The sequence below is a fragment of the Populus trichocarpa genome, chromosome 9 (assembly GCF_000002775.5).
Source record: "Populus trichocarpa isolate Nisqually-1 chromosome 9, P.trichocarpa_v4.1, whole genome shotgun sequence".
Taxonomy (NCBI): Eukaryota; Viridiplantae; Streptophyta; class Magnoliopsida; order Malpighiales; family Salicaceae; genus Populus; species Populus trichocarpa.
The window spans coordinates 4,446,529-4,463,499 of record NC_037293.2 but is presented as its reverse complement, the minus strand read 5'-3'; the positions used below and the strand labels follow the sequence as shown (position 1 = coordinate 4,463,499).

Here is a 16,971-nt window from a genome sequence, read left to right as displayed (position 1 = left end):
AGCTATGTTACTGTTTGACTGGTCAATATGTGCCCAAATACAAGTGTAGATGCCACCCACCTGGCTCAGCACTGAACGATACAAGCAATCCTGGTCGTGGCCTGTGAGTTTCGTACAAAATAATCTTGTTCGTGATGCCATCTCCATGTGACCTTCACAGATTATTTCAATCATCATGATATATAATATTCCAATCAGCAGAATCATGTAAAATATATTTAGAATTTCTTGTGTACAAGTGACGATGTTTTGTGCATGTGATTTATGACACCAGACCATATGAAAGAGACGTCTCCTTCCTCGAGCCTGATTTTGACAAGGTCTAATTCAAAGCCATGAATCTCTACCACAATTTCACCTTAATGTAAAAGTAAAAGGGAGATAAAAAAACAGAGGTGAAATCAGAAAGTGTAATGACTGGTCTTTGTTGGGTGTTTTTTTTTTTACAAATAAATTCTAATATAGAATAAAGATTTGAGTGGTCAAAGAGATAGAATAGAGGAGTCAACATCTAGCCACATGGTATGTTCTATTGGGTATTCAATGCACCTTTTTTTTTTAAAAACCCTACTCTGAGACTCTTTGGGCATAGCAAATTTCTTGCTTAATCATGTGGACCTGAGAACATGAACATTTTGGGAGACACACATGGAGACATGTGAGCTGCACAAGGGGCCAGTGCCCCTTTATATGCTACTAGTACACTCCATTAAAACAACAGTCAAACTTTCCATGGTTTTGTATCAGTATGGGTTGGTATCTTGATATAAAAATGTTTTATATCATAGTATTAAAATTATAATAGATTATTAAAATATTAATTTGATATTTTTTTTTAACTCAACACACTTTTAAAACATACTCAAACATAATTGTAAATATAAAAACAAACATCCCTATGAATGGTGCATTATTTTTTTTTACATTAGCACATCAAAATCATACTACACTTAAAACATACTTTTAAAACACACTCAAACATAATTATAAACGTAAAAATAAATATCTCTGTAAATAATCCATTATTAATTTTATTTTTATTATTTAATTTTTAATATTAGTATATCAAAATCAAATGTAATTTAATATTTTTTCAAGCCTAACACACTTTTAAAACTCAGTTATAAATGCATAAACAAACACCCTTTTGAATGGTTAATTATTATTTTAAAAAAAAAAACAAAAGAATAGAGGGTCTTACACAATCTATATTATCGATATTCACGGGAGATTTTGGTATTATTCATACTCATTTCAGATCCCAAAACCATTATATATACTTAACTTATTTGCTCAAAGGATATAATTTTAAATACTTAAACGTACCCGATCCATAAAATATCCAATTTGTATTCAATGTACTCTTTAAAAATATGGTAGTATTTATTTTTTAAAATATTTTTTATTTAAAAATATATTAAAATAATTTTTTTTATTTTTTAAAATTTATTTTTAATACCAAATTAAAATGCTTTAATAACATGTACGTTTGAGGCTAATCTATTAAAATCGGTTTTAAACGGGTATTGTTTCACGCCAGCCCTACACAAGTGAAAGATAGCGTTTGGATTTGGCTCATGTCTCTCGCTAACTACAATGTACTAACAGGCACACATATACTAGGCGGGCCCATGCTATGTCATGGGCCTTACTATTTTTATTATAAAATATTTAGATTTTATAAGTGCTTTTAATAATAAAAAAATATCTAATGACTCGAGCTCTAATCCAAAAAACAAAAAACTGGTTCTATTTCAATCACATGAAAAAAAAATACTATAAAAAAAATATAAATATAAAAAAAATCACAAAAACATGGAGAAAAAACCTTTATCAAATAAAAAAAAATGAATTTGCTCAATTCTTAGCTAATTAAATACAAAATGACAAGATAGATTAACAAAAGGATAAAAAAACCAGTGCGAGTCAAAACAAGCTAGCATGCTAGCATGATAGACATGCCATATAGGCATTAAGTGACGAGCCAGTTTTAACTCTCCAAACTCGTATTCTAGGTCATGAGATTTAGATAACCCGATAGAAAAAAATTAAAAAAAACTATAAAGTTATTTTAAAAAAACAAAATTCAATGTCGAACGACGACATAAAAAAAAAGCCAAAAAAAGATGTTAACTTCTTTTAACTTTTCAAACCTGTGACTCGGGTCATCAAACTGAAAGCACTATACATTGAAAAATCACGAAGCCTAATCCTCAAGTAATGAAACGTTGAAGGACTAAAGTGGAATAAAAAATTAGACAAAAATTCAAAATAAAAAATAACAGTTAAAAGAATGAGAGTTAAAATTAAAATAAAAAATAACTTAGAGAGCAACTACAATTTTCAATTTGAGAGTCAAATTGAAAAAAAAAAATATTGACAAAAGGATAAGAAAAAAATAAAAAGAACCAGGATCAAATTATAAAAAATAATATATCATAAATTTAGGTCAAATGATGAAATTTAAAGCCAATAAAACTTCTATAAAAAGACCAAGAAAAAAAATAAAAAAATTAACCAAATTGAAAAAATAATATTTGATAAATTGAGATTAAAAGATGAAATTAAAAAGTAAATAAATTTTTTATAAAAGAGCCAATAACAAAAATAAAAAATTAAAAGAATAAAAACTTAATTTGAAATAGTAAAAAAAAAGGGACCAACCTGTAATTTTTAGGGTAGGAGAGAGAAAAGAAAAGAAAAAAAAAGGTCTACTGTTGACAAACCACGCCATCTCTGCTGACACGCACCTCACCATTAAAAGAGAACGTAGCGACACATCCAACAACATAACGAAAAGGCAGTTTCAACAACCAAGAGACGTCACACATGACATTAAAAATGCGCAAACACCTCTCACGTGCCAATATCTTTTTAGATTAAAAATAATAATTTATAAAACTAAAAAGATGAAAGTGCCCTCGATGATCCTGAAATTCACAAATAAGCCTATATGAAAAAATCAAAATGCCTCTCTATGCATAGCTTAATCTTGTTTCCATTCAATGGGAAAATTGATCATTTTACTATATTTAAAAAATAAAAAGATAAAAATACCTCTCTTAGTTAGTTTTAAATTATCTGATCTGGAGAGTATATTAGGTCATCTGGTGTATTTAAAATAAGTTAAAAAGACAATGAAATCTTGAATAAAGCTTTAATGACTAATATGCTATGGAAAAAGATCAAAATATCCTTAAATCAAAGACAACTATTTTTTTTTACTGGGCAAAGATATCATTTTACTAGTGAATAACAAAATCAGTTTATAAGCACAATATTTTTTCCTTCATCTTTAGTTTTTTATACATACACATATAAAAATGAGTTTATAAGCACAATTTTATTTGCTTTTAACTTTAATTTTTTTTACACACACTTATACATGACTAATATAAGTAATTTGGTGTAAATTTACCCTTCACCTAAGGTCACAACCCAGTATGAAGGGTGACTTGGATAACCCCATTTTAGATTTTTAAAAAAAAATTCAAAGTAGAGTTAGTTAATCTAGTGAGTCAATCTATAATCCGATCAAAATCATATTAAAACTCGGTTTAACTTTAAAAAATTAAAATAATATTATTTTAATTTTAATTTTTTAAAAAATTAAGACAGATGAACTTAAATCCTATATAACCCATAACTCTAGCCTTAGAACCCCAGGTTTAATAACTTTGCTTGACACTTGAAAGGCCAACCTAATATTTAGTGCGTTAAGGCTCTAGCGCATGAGAATAGAATGACTATCTGGTCTTTAGCACCAATTTGTTTTGGATTCGGGCCCACAACATGGACTTGTTGATGCTTCAAGCTATCACAATTCAGATCATATAATATCAATATGAGCCCATAAGATAAGCTCAAGCAAAATTAAATTAAATTGAAATAGCATAATGCATGAAAATTCTACTAAATTTCATCCAAGATTAATAGCCCATGCCATATCCGATTAACCATTTAATTTTTTTTGAAAAATATTGATTAAGCTCGTTATATTTGTTTAACTAACATTGAGATATTGTCTGGCGTTTGACTTAATTGGAGTGGATTGGAAATATTCTTCCCTCTCTATAATAAATAAATATAATGTTTAAGGAAACTAAATTATCATTTGATGCGTGATATTGAATGAAATGTCAAGTAAAAAAGGAAACTGGTTTTTACACTTCAATTTTTGAACTCTGTTCCGATTGGAAAGCAAACAAAAATCGCGAAATTGGTGAAGTTAACATTACAATAGAGTTGGAGCAATCATATTTATTAAGCAAGAAAAACTTGATATCACAGTAGGGTAGTTAACTTGACTGGATCCAGTAATGTAATAATCTGATTTAAAGCGTTTACAACGATAACAAACAAATGATTAAAATAATATTTAACAACAATTAACTAAAACAAACAATTTACCAATCTCATACATATAAGGAGCAGACAAAAAAATTGTTGGAGACATATCATCACTCCATTATGGACAACACCCACAACAAAAAGAGTTTACTAAGATGATTCAAACTTCATCATAAAAGGTTGCACGACATTATCGAAAGAAGTTGCATGGGCCGCTAGAACAACACCCTGAAAAAGGAAACTGAACAAAACAAAAGGAATGAGCATCCGTCTATATTTAATCAATCAATTCTATTTAATTCAAGAATAAATTTATTTAAATAAAATAAATTTAACAAAAAACAACATATAAAAAGACCCGAAATAACTAACTTAAAAAAAAGATAAAAAAAAAGATGTAGAGAGTAGGAAAAAAAACAGAGTCCAATATCAAATTAAATAAATATTAAAGGGTGAAATTGAAAAAAAACAATAACTTAAAAAAATAAAAAAAAACCAAAGTAATCCTGAACAAACCTTTAAAAATTAAATTAATTTTCAAAACTTGCAAACACTGAAATACTAGACACTCTCAGTCACTCAATTTCCTTCTATCAAGAAACTTGTGTTAATAATTTTGTTACATTCTATCACTAGGTGTACATTGATATCAAGTCTTTATTATTTTTTCTTGTTTTTTTCCTGGAAGACTATATATATGCATTTGTCTTCGTCAAAATACATTGCAATTTCCTACTCATCAAGTATTTATCCATGCAAAAACTCCATTGTAATGAGGAAGCTAATTGCATTTTGATTATTGGGTTTCTGTCATTTATGGCTAGTTGCTGACAGCGTTTTTCGTTAGCTTTTCTAGCTTATCATGGTCTTCCTACGTACTAATGTGAAGACTAATTTTCTTTGAGACTCATGAAGATCAGACTGTGGGGCTATTTAGTTGTGGAATCTCTATCTCAAAATATGGTTGAGGTTTCACAAGCTACTGTTTGTGGTTTCTCATTTGATGTCAGAATATATAGGGTTTATAATTAATGTTTTCTAGTTTTCTAGTTGCATTATTAGCTAGGGTTATGTTTGCTTTTAGTTTTCGTTGTTGGTTTGTCTTTTGTTTCTAAATATTCTGGTTGCTCCGAGATGTTTGCTCTTGTTGGTATTGTATAGGCCCAGCTTGATGTTCCTATCTCTCGTCTTGGTAGTTCATCTTGAATTATCCATGGTGTTTAATTATGAATTGTCTTGATCTATCAAAACAAAAACACAATAAGAAGATGCAGCTATCCATCACTCATGCAACCCCTTTGCATGACCTATAATCTTAAACAGGACAAATATAGCTTCCTGTCAGAAAATTAACAAATATAAATGGAACACCAACAAAAAAAATTTAGTTGGTATATTATGGTGAATTTACCGATCGATTTTTTCATCATTAAATCTAAACACCGACACGAATATTTTTACGGTATGTACCAAGAGATTCACAATGAAAAAAAAATACGATAACGTGTAAGTTTTGCAGATAACATTATCAACAGAATTAACCTGACAAATATTTTTTTGTCCATGATTGTATCGGGAAAATAATCACAAATGAACTGTTAGTGTAAATATTGTATGTCAAAAATTTTCATCAATAAAACTGTTAAATCTAGTAATGGCTCATAGAAATTATTTTCTTGGAACACTATGCGTTTGAATCAAAAGAAGAGAGGATCGATTGATAGATAATAAAGAATGTATTAGAGGAATAAACAAGATGCCTATTTTGAGCTACGAACTCTTCTCCATCTTCTCTTAATGTCATCCTTTAAACTAAAGAGTCTGAATCTATTATCGTCAACGGCTATATCAGTAATGTAAATTAAGATTGGTACGTGGCTGCCACAAGTTAGGCTAGCAGCGCCATGAATGACTCAAATATCATCTGTGTTACCATTGATCTTTAGCAATGAATCTAGGTTTACATTTTCCATCAATAAGTTCAAATAAAACAAAACTAAGCATATACATGCATGGTACCTTCCTTAACTTGCTTTTCCTATTCCCTTCCTTCGTTGTAATATCACTGGAGATTGAAAACTCACTCATCTGTACTTAGCGCCACCACCATAAGAACTAAATGATCTCTAAAATAGACAATAATTGTAGTCATTGTTCTTTTCCCCCCCGATAAATCAGACAAGTTCATTAAGCGCATGAGGAGACCAAAGGCGAGCCACCTAGAAGACAAATTACAGATTGAGCAATGATCAAAACATGCAAATATGTTAGTGTGTTTGATATAATGACGCATAGCATTTCTTTTAAAATGTTTTTTTATTTAAAAATATATTTAAATAATTTTTTATTTTTAATATCAATGTATCACAATCTTTAAAAAAATATTAAAAATATTAATTTAATTTTTTTTCTCCAAGTAATACATTTTAAAACTCGCCCAGAATAAAAGGCTAACGCACTCCCAGCCACTTTGATATCAATCTAATTATTTGGGTGTAGCTAGCTAGCTAGCTAATTCATAGGGCAATTAATCCGTGCATGATTATAAAAAAGAAAGAACGACGGAAAGATATACATCGGGCGGTGGAGCCCTTGATCTATATTTTTCAGCAAATCTAAATCCTTCGTATTGATTAGCGAGACAGGTTCACGAGCTCATATGAAGTGTATATATATCAGCACAACAGTATTGAGTTGGACTTTATAATCTAAAAAAATTCTTTATCATAACATTTTTATTTTATTTTATTTAATCTCTCTTCATAATCCTGAGATATAGGATATAGGCATCACATATAGTCATAGACTCACAGTAGATATTCATCTCCCAGTCCTTAATTTTTGTCAAACCAACAATCATTTCAAATAAAAATTCTTTTCTTGTTCTAAAATGCTACTAGCTAGGATCTTGTACGCATGAGACGTCATAAGAAAACGAGTCAAAAAAGAGAAGCTCAGGGGGGGAAGAATAAGATAATTACGATTATAAAAGGAATATTCATTTTCCTAGAAATTTATAAAATAAAATAAAAAACAAGAGGAAGTTATTTGTCAAAGGATTTGCTGAGGAACCATTCAACTAATTAACGAAAAGTCTAACCCCCCACCTTGTAGTAATCGCTATAAGGAAAAGCTATTACATAAATATGACCTGAAAATCAACGTTTTTTATTATATAAAAAAAAATTAATAATAAAAAAATAAGAAAGAAAGAAAGAAGTCAGTTTTAAGGAAAAGCTGCTGCATAAATATAACCTCAAGACAACGTTTTAAAAGAAAGAAGTGATCCTGGAGCTATATGCTCTCCTATGAATCCAGAAAAGAAAGAGAGAGCTTAATAACTTTAGAGATCGAGCTACCAGAATTATGATAAATAAATGAATTTAGATTACAAAAATTAATAGTCCTTTGAGAACCTTCTATATACAGAAGGTTTCCGGCTGCCGTTTTGATGCCATAAAAGTGCAGAATAATCATTGTGTAAATTGAAATAAACATCGAAAGAATTTTGGATAATATGTAATCTTTATATATTCAGTGAATTTCTCAAAACTAAGCTGAGGTTTGACAGAAACACCACACCTAAAAATGAAAAGGGAGGACTAGCTAGTCGTCTAATGACCATTCTTATCTTCCATTAATTCATAAAAGTGTTCTGTAGCAACACCAGATAACGAAATCTCACTTAGTTGACTGCACAATCAATCACCAACCTTGGAAATTAAGTAGGCAAGTGAAAACTACCGAAGGACATGATAATTAAAATATTCACACAATTTATTCATTCAACAGGCATAATTAAATAGTAGCTTGAGATATGTTAAAGAACCATTACCTTCATGGTTTTGGTTAGATAATTAACTTACACTCCACCTTTGATCAAATTGCAGAGCTCGTTGTACATGTTTGGTATGCAACAGTAAATTAAGAAGAATAGTCATATATTTGCCGATGCAGCATCATCAAGATTCCCATCAGAAATTAAGGAACCTTTCGAGTAAAGGAGGGGACCGTGTACCACCCCAACTCAAGCCTTAAAGTTTGTGAATCTTGATGCTGCCGCATCGGCCAATATAGACTGATAATCTTGATCAGATCTTTCACGAGTATGAATGGACCAACCCTAACCCTAAAAGGAATAACCCATGAAGTAAGAGTAAAGAAAAGGAATGAATATGAATGACCCGGTAATTAAGGCAAACAAATCCACCTGAATTAATCATTGTGGAGCTAAATAGGAGAGACCCACTAGTGGTTAAACCAAAGGCCAAAAAAAAAAAAAACTGATGGCCAACAACAGTATCACACCTCTTCAATATTCTCGACATACACATACCTTAGACTTCAATTGTTGGAGCACGTTAAAATGAAAAAAATAAAAAATACAGACTGAAAACGAGCAGGATCACAAGAAACTTTGTGTGTGTGAATTTGCTGTGAAGATACGGATGAAGAGAGGAAAGGGTATATATATATATAGAGAGAGAGATGGAGTTGAAGGAGGGGTTAGATAATTGATTAACCCACGAAGATGATTCTTTGGTTTGAGGGTAACTTCTGAGATCATATGGGCTACTAACTAAGCTCGTGAATCCGATTATATCAAGTTGCATGATTGTGTGTGTGTGTGTGTATAATTTATATTGGAAGGATATAGACCCGAAGTAGTACATGTTAGCAAAAAGAAATGATTTGATTGGACTCGAAATATTGAATAAATCAGCTGGAAATCCAAGTTAATCCGCAGTCCATGCCAGAATATAAAAAATATTCCAATGACTGATCCACACATGCCCACAGCTTCTACATACAGGTGTCCAGAAAGGAACTGGCAAGATCTATCTTTTTCTAGCTAAGCAATCTGTAAGATCTCCCAAAAAGAAAATGACAAATATATGCTGGAGTGGTGGCTTTTAAGATTGGTAAGAACTGAATTTTCCTTTATATAAAGCCGATTCCCAGGTTCTGAGGATGGGTAAATAACCAAATACTATATGGGAAGATACCCAGGATTAGACAAGCATTCCATGTGGACCGTGGGGACGAACGCAGAGGGATGTGACCCCAGATATCTAATGCTGCTTTCTCCAATGATTTTTGGATTCTTTCTTACCACACTTAGCTTTTCAAATGCCTTAATTTGCTTTTCAATTTAGACCAAGCCACCTGTCATTTTTTTGTGTGGCCCTAGCACGATCATTTAAAGATGAATAGGTGTTCTTGACGACATCTTTTCTTTTTTCTTTTTCAATTCGACAAGTTTAAGATTGGTGACATTTTAATTCCATTTATAAGCTACATCGATCTTTGTGAGTAAATTCACCTATATATGTTGACAGACTTTCGAGTCAATTTTTAGTGCGTAGGACTCTCCACAAGCTTGGCACAATAACTTACCATTTAGTCCTTAATATATAATTTTTAAATTCATTTTTTATATGTTTTAATAATTGTTCGATCTTAATATATTCCGATGACGCTGGAAAAAATACTTAATAAAGAAACTGAGGAAATTTTGATGAGCTGATAAAACTAAATATAGAGAATTTAGGTCTAGCAACATTAGTATAGTATCTATACATGTAACGAGGAGAATAAATATTATCTTGGATTAAATGTTTCTTAAACCTTATTTAAATCTTGTATTAGATTTATGTTGTGCTTGACTTGTGTTTTATAAAGAAATGAATCTTAGAGAGATGAGCTCTGGTTTTTTGACCTCTTAACCTCTTGTATAGGAAAATAAAGTTTTATTTTATATAGATTTTTTTAGGATAAATATCTAAAAATATTTAAGATATTTAATATACATATCTAAGTTATAAGATATTTAATATAAATATCTATATTAAATATCTTATAAATATTTAGGATATTTATATAAATATTTATGGAGATATACATATTGTATAAAATAACTGTATAGTTTTTTAATGTAACAACAAATTTTCTAGCTTCGCACTTGTTCTAACTACTAATTGTGAGTTGCAACTTCATATTTACAACGAGAAAAAAATAAGAGGTTGGCAATTCCTTCAATCTATATTGACAGCTGTATTTCATTATGTTACCGAAAGAAAAAAAGAAAAAAAGAAACAAGATCTTTGGCTCCTTCACCCTCCGTAGGTCAAAGTGTTGAGTTTGTCAAAAAAAAAATAATAATAATAATAAATTTGTTGAATCTCGGAGATTAAATTTTTATTTTCATAATTAAAAGAGCGACTTTTATATATATATATTGTTCTCTATATGTTTTATTTTTTTCAAATTGCCAAGTTTATCACATTAATTAAATATTCTAAGTAGTTGTATTTTATTAGTATTTCATGTTACTTTGAAAAAAAAGACATATAAAAATAGATGAAATAAATTCTTTGTAGATATATTGTTATTATTTTTTATAGGTATGGTTTTTATCTTCTCTCCTACTTGTTTTTGTGTGTTTTGTTCTTAGTGAATTTTAGAAAATAACTAATATGATGTCACTAATTACTCTTTAAATACTATAAAATTTTCGGTTGGTATGAATCAGTTGTGCTATGTTAATTAACTATCTATTAGGATTAATAATAACTAGATATTTAACACGTGCTCTATCGCGAGATGCAATTTTTTTAAAAAAAATTTGGTTAGACAAGCTATTTCGATATGTTTTTTTAGATCAAAAGTTCAGAGTGTAATTCAAAAAGTTTATCCAAGCATCTAATGAAATAAATCGATAATCATCAATTTAAATAAACAAATAAAAGAGAAATTAAAAAAAATAGAAGATTGAAGTAGATCAAGATATTTAATCTCGTATAATGAGATATTTATCTGTTTGTACCAACCAATTATTTTTTTAAAATCAATAAAAGATAATAAAAATAAAAATACATATGAAATTGAGTGAATAAAAAAAATTTATGCAAGGCCGGACATATCAAAAATATTATTTCAAAATAATTATTTTTTTATAAAATAAATCTCATCAGCATAAAATAAAATAAAAGGCATTCAAAAATTAAATACAAAACAATTTTTTAAAAAAATATTAAAAAATATCGGGATAAACCAATAGAAAAACATTTAAAGATAACTACCAAACCAATTTTTTTGAAAAAAAAAATAATACAGAATGATGAAACCGTAAAATCAAATGGAAAAAAAAAAAAAGGAATCTCTAATCATACCAACTCTTAAAACTCGTGACTTGTATCATTAGATCAGAGCATGACAAATGAAAAAACCATGAAGCCCAATCCCCATCAAATCAAACGTCGAAGGATAAAATCGAGAAAAAAAATTATAACACAAAAAACTGTAACTAAAAGAATGAGGGCATCAAAAGTTTGACAATCAAAATAAAAAATTAAATTAGAGGGCACCAAAAAAATTAACATTAGAGTGTTAAATTGAAAAGAAAAAAAACTTTATCAAAAGAAAAAAAAAATCAAAAGAATAAGGGCTAAATTGAAAAAAATAAAATATAACATAAACTTTGATTGAAGGATGAAATTAAAAACAACAAAACTTTTAAAAAAGAGTCAGGGAAAAAAATATGAAATCAAAAGAATAAGGATCAATTTGAAAATAATAATCCATGACAAATTGTAATTCAATGATGAAATTGAAAACATCAAAAGCTTTTCCAAAAGGGCCAATGATTAAAATAAGCAATAAAAAACTTAAGAACTAAAATTGAGAAACAAAAAGAAAAGAGGACAGGTGTGCATTTTTTATGGGAGAGAGAGAAAAGCAAGAAGCAAAAAAAAAAGAAACGATCACCGGTAAAAAACCATCAATTAACCACCACCACGCGTTGCACCATTTGGAAGAGAGCGAGGCGATGCTTCTGTTGACAGGGCATAATAGAATATTTGGCCATGAGGATACACCGCACGCGCCGTAATAAGATCGCGGACGCATCCCACGCGCCAACTGTTCTTTGATTTAAAAATTAATTAATCAGAGCGAAAAGTTCAAAGTACCCCTCGTGATTCCAGCATTCACAAAAAAACTAACGTGAAAAGATGAAATCGTCCCTAAACCTTTTCCTTATTTTTTCCTGAATGTAAGGATTGAAAAGTCCTTTCATAATCTTGCAAAAAAATATGAAGGCTTAAATACTCTTGCCCATCTATTCATTGTTTTTTGAGCTTGAGAGTAAATAAATAATTATAATGTTTTGAGAAAATTAAAAAGATAAAAGTAACCCCTAGCAATAGCAATCCTTTGTTGACAAATTAATTTTTTAAAAAGATAAAGTTACCGTCAAAATCAAAACAACGAAAATTCTCTTCAAGCGATAAAATCAATACTACACTACCACACAGCATATTGTCTTTACATATACAGTTATTAATACAGTAAAAGAGAATATGTTTGTTCAGTGTGTTGCTTGCAAGTTTTCCGAGCAGCCAAATTAACATATATATAGTACTAAAATCTTCTCTTCTCTTCGTCCGTGGGACTAAGACAGCCTTTACATACGCAAAACTTCATTCTGATGTTTTACTTCTCGTACGTACCAGGATTCAAACACCAGAAGTACTAGCTTTTCTTTCATTTTTTTCTTAGTTTTTCCTCTACATGTTCACTTTACATACGCAAAATTACCTTACCTTTTTGGGATTTGCCCTTTCTGGAGTCAATTAAACTACACCGAATTTAGAGCTTACGTATAACCTAACCCCTTCAGATCCTAAAACAGGAGGCAGAGGATGCTTGCTAGGCTCGAACATGATCGAGTCTAGCCGTCGGTCATATGGCTAGATTATCATGTTTTTCTCTTTATTCTCTGTGTCCCATGTGACTTGGATCCCCATTCATTTTCCCTTTTTTTTTTTCTATTTATTTATTTAACCCATCTTTCAACCTCTGACCTCAACCTCTGGTCATCATGACAAAGTTATTGGACCACAGAACTGCTTACAGGGATTAACATGTATGATGTCACAAGATCTGTCAATACAAAATTCATTCCCTTTCAAGAAAATAGGCGAGCTGCACATCCATGGATCAGAAAGGCATCAATTCAGTCCAACTCCCAGAAGAAAAAGTGGAGCGCATTTCGTTCATATGGGGGCAAGTGGCACCATGTTGACATGTAACTTTATGCTAATCATAATTGTGATTTGCTGCTAAGAAGCAAGGAAACGTGTGCACTACGTGTAAAGGCAAAAGACACTTCATAAAGACCTACATGCTTTTGCCTATAAACAATATCTTACTAGAAGGAATCAGTTTAATCGGCGTGATGCGAGGCATCAACTCAATCAATTGGATAACCTAGGACTATTATATTCATTGATGGTGCTTCGTCTAGAGCTTAGTGACAAATATTAGTTAATAGCAACTTGTGCATACATAAGAACTACCGACGCCCTCTGGTTTTGTTAATTAATGGTGGCTATGTATCTGATTGATGCATGGCTCCGCCGCCTGTTAGCTTTGTCAGTGTAATTTAAAGATGTAATCATCAAGTGATTTGTCTGTACTCGTCCTCTCCGTAGTTGCTTCTCATGTGTTCCTCCCATAAAATGGTTACACCACCATGATACCAATTGAAGGCCTAAATCGCTTGTAAACTAGGAAATACATGTTGCTTTGTCATTCTAACACAATTTAATAAACAATTTAAAAAAATAACACAGGTTTACAAATATTAGAAAAATAGAATGGTATGAACACAATCCCTACCAGGAATAGTGGTTGTTTTAAATTTCATATCTTATTCAAATTAATTAACAAATATAAAAATTAACATAAAATTTTATAAAAACTCAATGATCAAAAAATGATATTAAATAACTAATAGCTAAGAAAAAGAGAGGAGAAAAACTGATGTGGCATGAGGGAGGAAGAGGAAAGGGAAAACAGGGGGAAAAGTGTAAACCCCGGGCCTAAAAATCGATGAATCATTAGTAATAGGGTAATTTTTTTTATTTAAAAATGATAAATTAGGAAGGAAATTATTTCGATATGGGATGAATATCTCCATTAAATTAACTTAAATCACAACTAGAAAATTGACAAATACAAATAGAAACACCAACAGAATTTTTCCATTGGTATATTACGGTGACATTTATTGACCGAATTTTCCATCACTAAATTCGTCAGTAAACACCAACAAGAATATTCTCATAGTATATAAAATATGTACGCGAAATGTTAATGAGTGATAAATTACGTAAACTTCTCGATTGGGTAAAATAATTATTTTAAATGAAGAAATTTTAATAAATTTGGAGAGAAAGTATTTAGAAAAATACAAGGGAATTCTAAATAAAATAATACATGATTTTATGCGCTAAAGACGTTGATCACTAGTAGAAGCCCTATGTACAATTGCGTTATTTTGACAGAAAGTGGTGAAAACTCTGAGGAAAGATTTTATTATGATTATGGACGGGAGCATACAATGAATTATTTTGAAAATTTTGACAGTTTAAGTAAATAAAATGGTACATAAAATCGGATTTTAGCATGAAATTTCAAACTACCTGGTTTTACGATATTAAACATAACTTTCAATCCAATTAGTATATCAGTCTAAAATTTTATAAACAATCTCTTGATATATTATTTTATCTTGGGTTAAAAATTACACTTCAATTAGGGTTTCAAAAGACCTAATAAAAGTATCAATAGTCAAATAAATTACAGAAATAACACATGGCCATAAGTGATGACAATTCCATAATTAAGTCAAAAATTCCTTCCCTTTATCATTTACATGGTTGGCAGCAGCTTTAATGAAAGAGAGGAGATGTTTTTTTCTCTTTTTTTCAAATAAATTAATGGTTTAATATTTTAAGTATATAAGTTGGAGTGTGTTTATGAGGGATTATTGACAGAGAAAACAAGATTAAAGATGGGTTTGAGAGAGAGTTTGAGAGAGAGAAAGTTGGAAACTTGAGAGAGAAACAAAGAATTTGGAAGGGAGAAGAGGTGGAGGAGAAACTTGCAAGTAAACAATACAATTAAGTGAAAAAGAACTTGGTAATGAAGTCTTCACCGATTAATTCTTGTTATTTTGAATTTGGAGCAATTTTTGGGTGAAAACCCTAACTTTTCAAGTTAGGAATTTTGAATAAAATTTGGGGAGAAGTTTGTTGATTGTGAAATTGTTATAATGACATGCATGGAATATATGTTACGTAGAGTTAAAACAAAGTAAGTTAAAATTAAAGAAAAAATCAAGAGGTGACAATTAGTCTTAGGGCGGCCATGTTGAATGAGTGGGAGGGAAATGATAATTTAATGGAATATGAGTGTTAATTTGAAAGAAATATGTGAAAATGTGTTGTGAGTTAAGTGTATGTCTTAATCTTATAATTCATGTTAAGAAAAATGAGTTACATATTATGGAAATAGTGAAAATTATTGAAATAACATGTAAATGTGATAATTATACTGTGTTTTGAGTGTGTGGTATATAAATAAAGAAGTGTAGAATATAATTTGAATAGCAGCTAGATTCTTAAAAGTATTGAATTTAACTAAGTATGAATTTTGATAGTTGTTGGGTTGTGGGATTTCATGAATATATATGAAATTTTTAAATTTTATAATATCTTTGTGTTTAATAATGTGCTAATATATAAAGTGTGAAATATATTAGTATTAAATGGAAATTTATGATTGGTTATAAATAGATGAAATGGTGTGGCATAATTGGTTTTTAGTTTAGAATTATAAAGGATTGAAGAACAAATTGTGGTAACAAAAGGGGACTTGGAGCCGATCACATATGCATGTAGTGTTAGGAGGGTTGATTTAATTGGTTTTAGTTTGTATAAAATGTATGTGAACTAGTGGGCATTGTGCAAAGAATTATGTATGTTGGAGAATTTTAAGTGGAATCATGAGATAATTACATTACATCTTTAAAATTATTTTAATATATTTTTAATTAAAAAATAATTTTAAAAACAATTTGTATCATAATACAAAACATGTACTCATCATATTATTTTATAATCAATAATATAATCACTCATCATTACATGCTATTATCTCACATGATTTACCTCTAAAATAAAATAGACCACACAATATATTCATATATTTACCAATACTTCTTAACACTTGTGAGAAAAAAAATCAAAAAACTGATTAAATCAAGAAAATAAAAAAAAAAAATAATTGAAAAAATCAAATCGTAAAAAAAAACCGATTAAAATTTTAAAAAAATCAATTGGTTCGGTTCGGTTTCGGTTTTATAAGCCTAAAACTGAAAAAACCGAACTGAACCCAAACCGGAAAAAAAAAAAAAAAACGAGCCAAACCAGAAAAAATCGAGCTAAACCGGTTTTAGTCCAAAAAAATCGAACCGAACCGAAACCGGTCGGTTTGAACCGGTTTCGGTTCGGTTTGTTTTTTTTTAATTTCGATTTGATTATTTTTTTTTATAAAAACCGAACCGAAAATGATCAGCCCTAAAATCAATAAATAAATGATTTGACTCATTAACAAACAAACAAAAAAAATCATTATATTCTTCCACATTTCTTAAATCTGTCATCTTCATTTACCAATATACCACATAAAAACTTTAAGGATGTAGTATTCCTATGTCCTTAATTATTTAAGCATTAGAATATCCTCTACACCACATACAGAAATTGTTTTGCA

General features: G+C 29.8%; 1 long non-coding RNA gene across 1 annotated transcript; it reads right to left on the bottom strand.

Moving 5' to 3' along the window:
• Positions 1–6,018: 6,018 nt before the first annotated feature.
• LOC112328652 (uncharacterized) lies at positions 6,019–9,325 on the bottom strand. Its single transcript, XR_002983737.2, has 2 exons — positions 8,186–9,325; positions 6,019–6,569 (listed from the first exon to the last, which is right to left on the bottom strand). It is a non-coding gene; the product is annotated as an uncharacterized LOC112328652 (long non-coding RNA).
• Between the last annotated feature and the right edge of the window lie 7,646 nt (positions 9,326–16,971).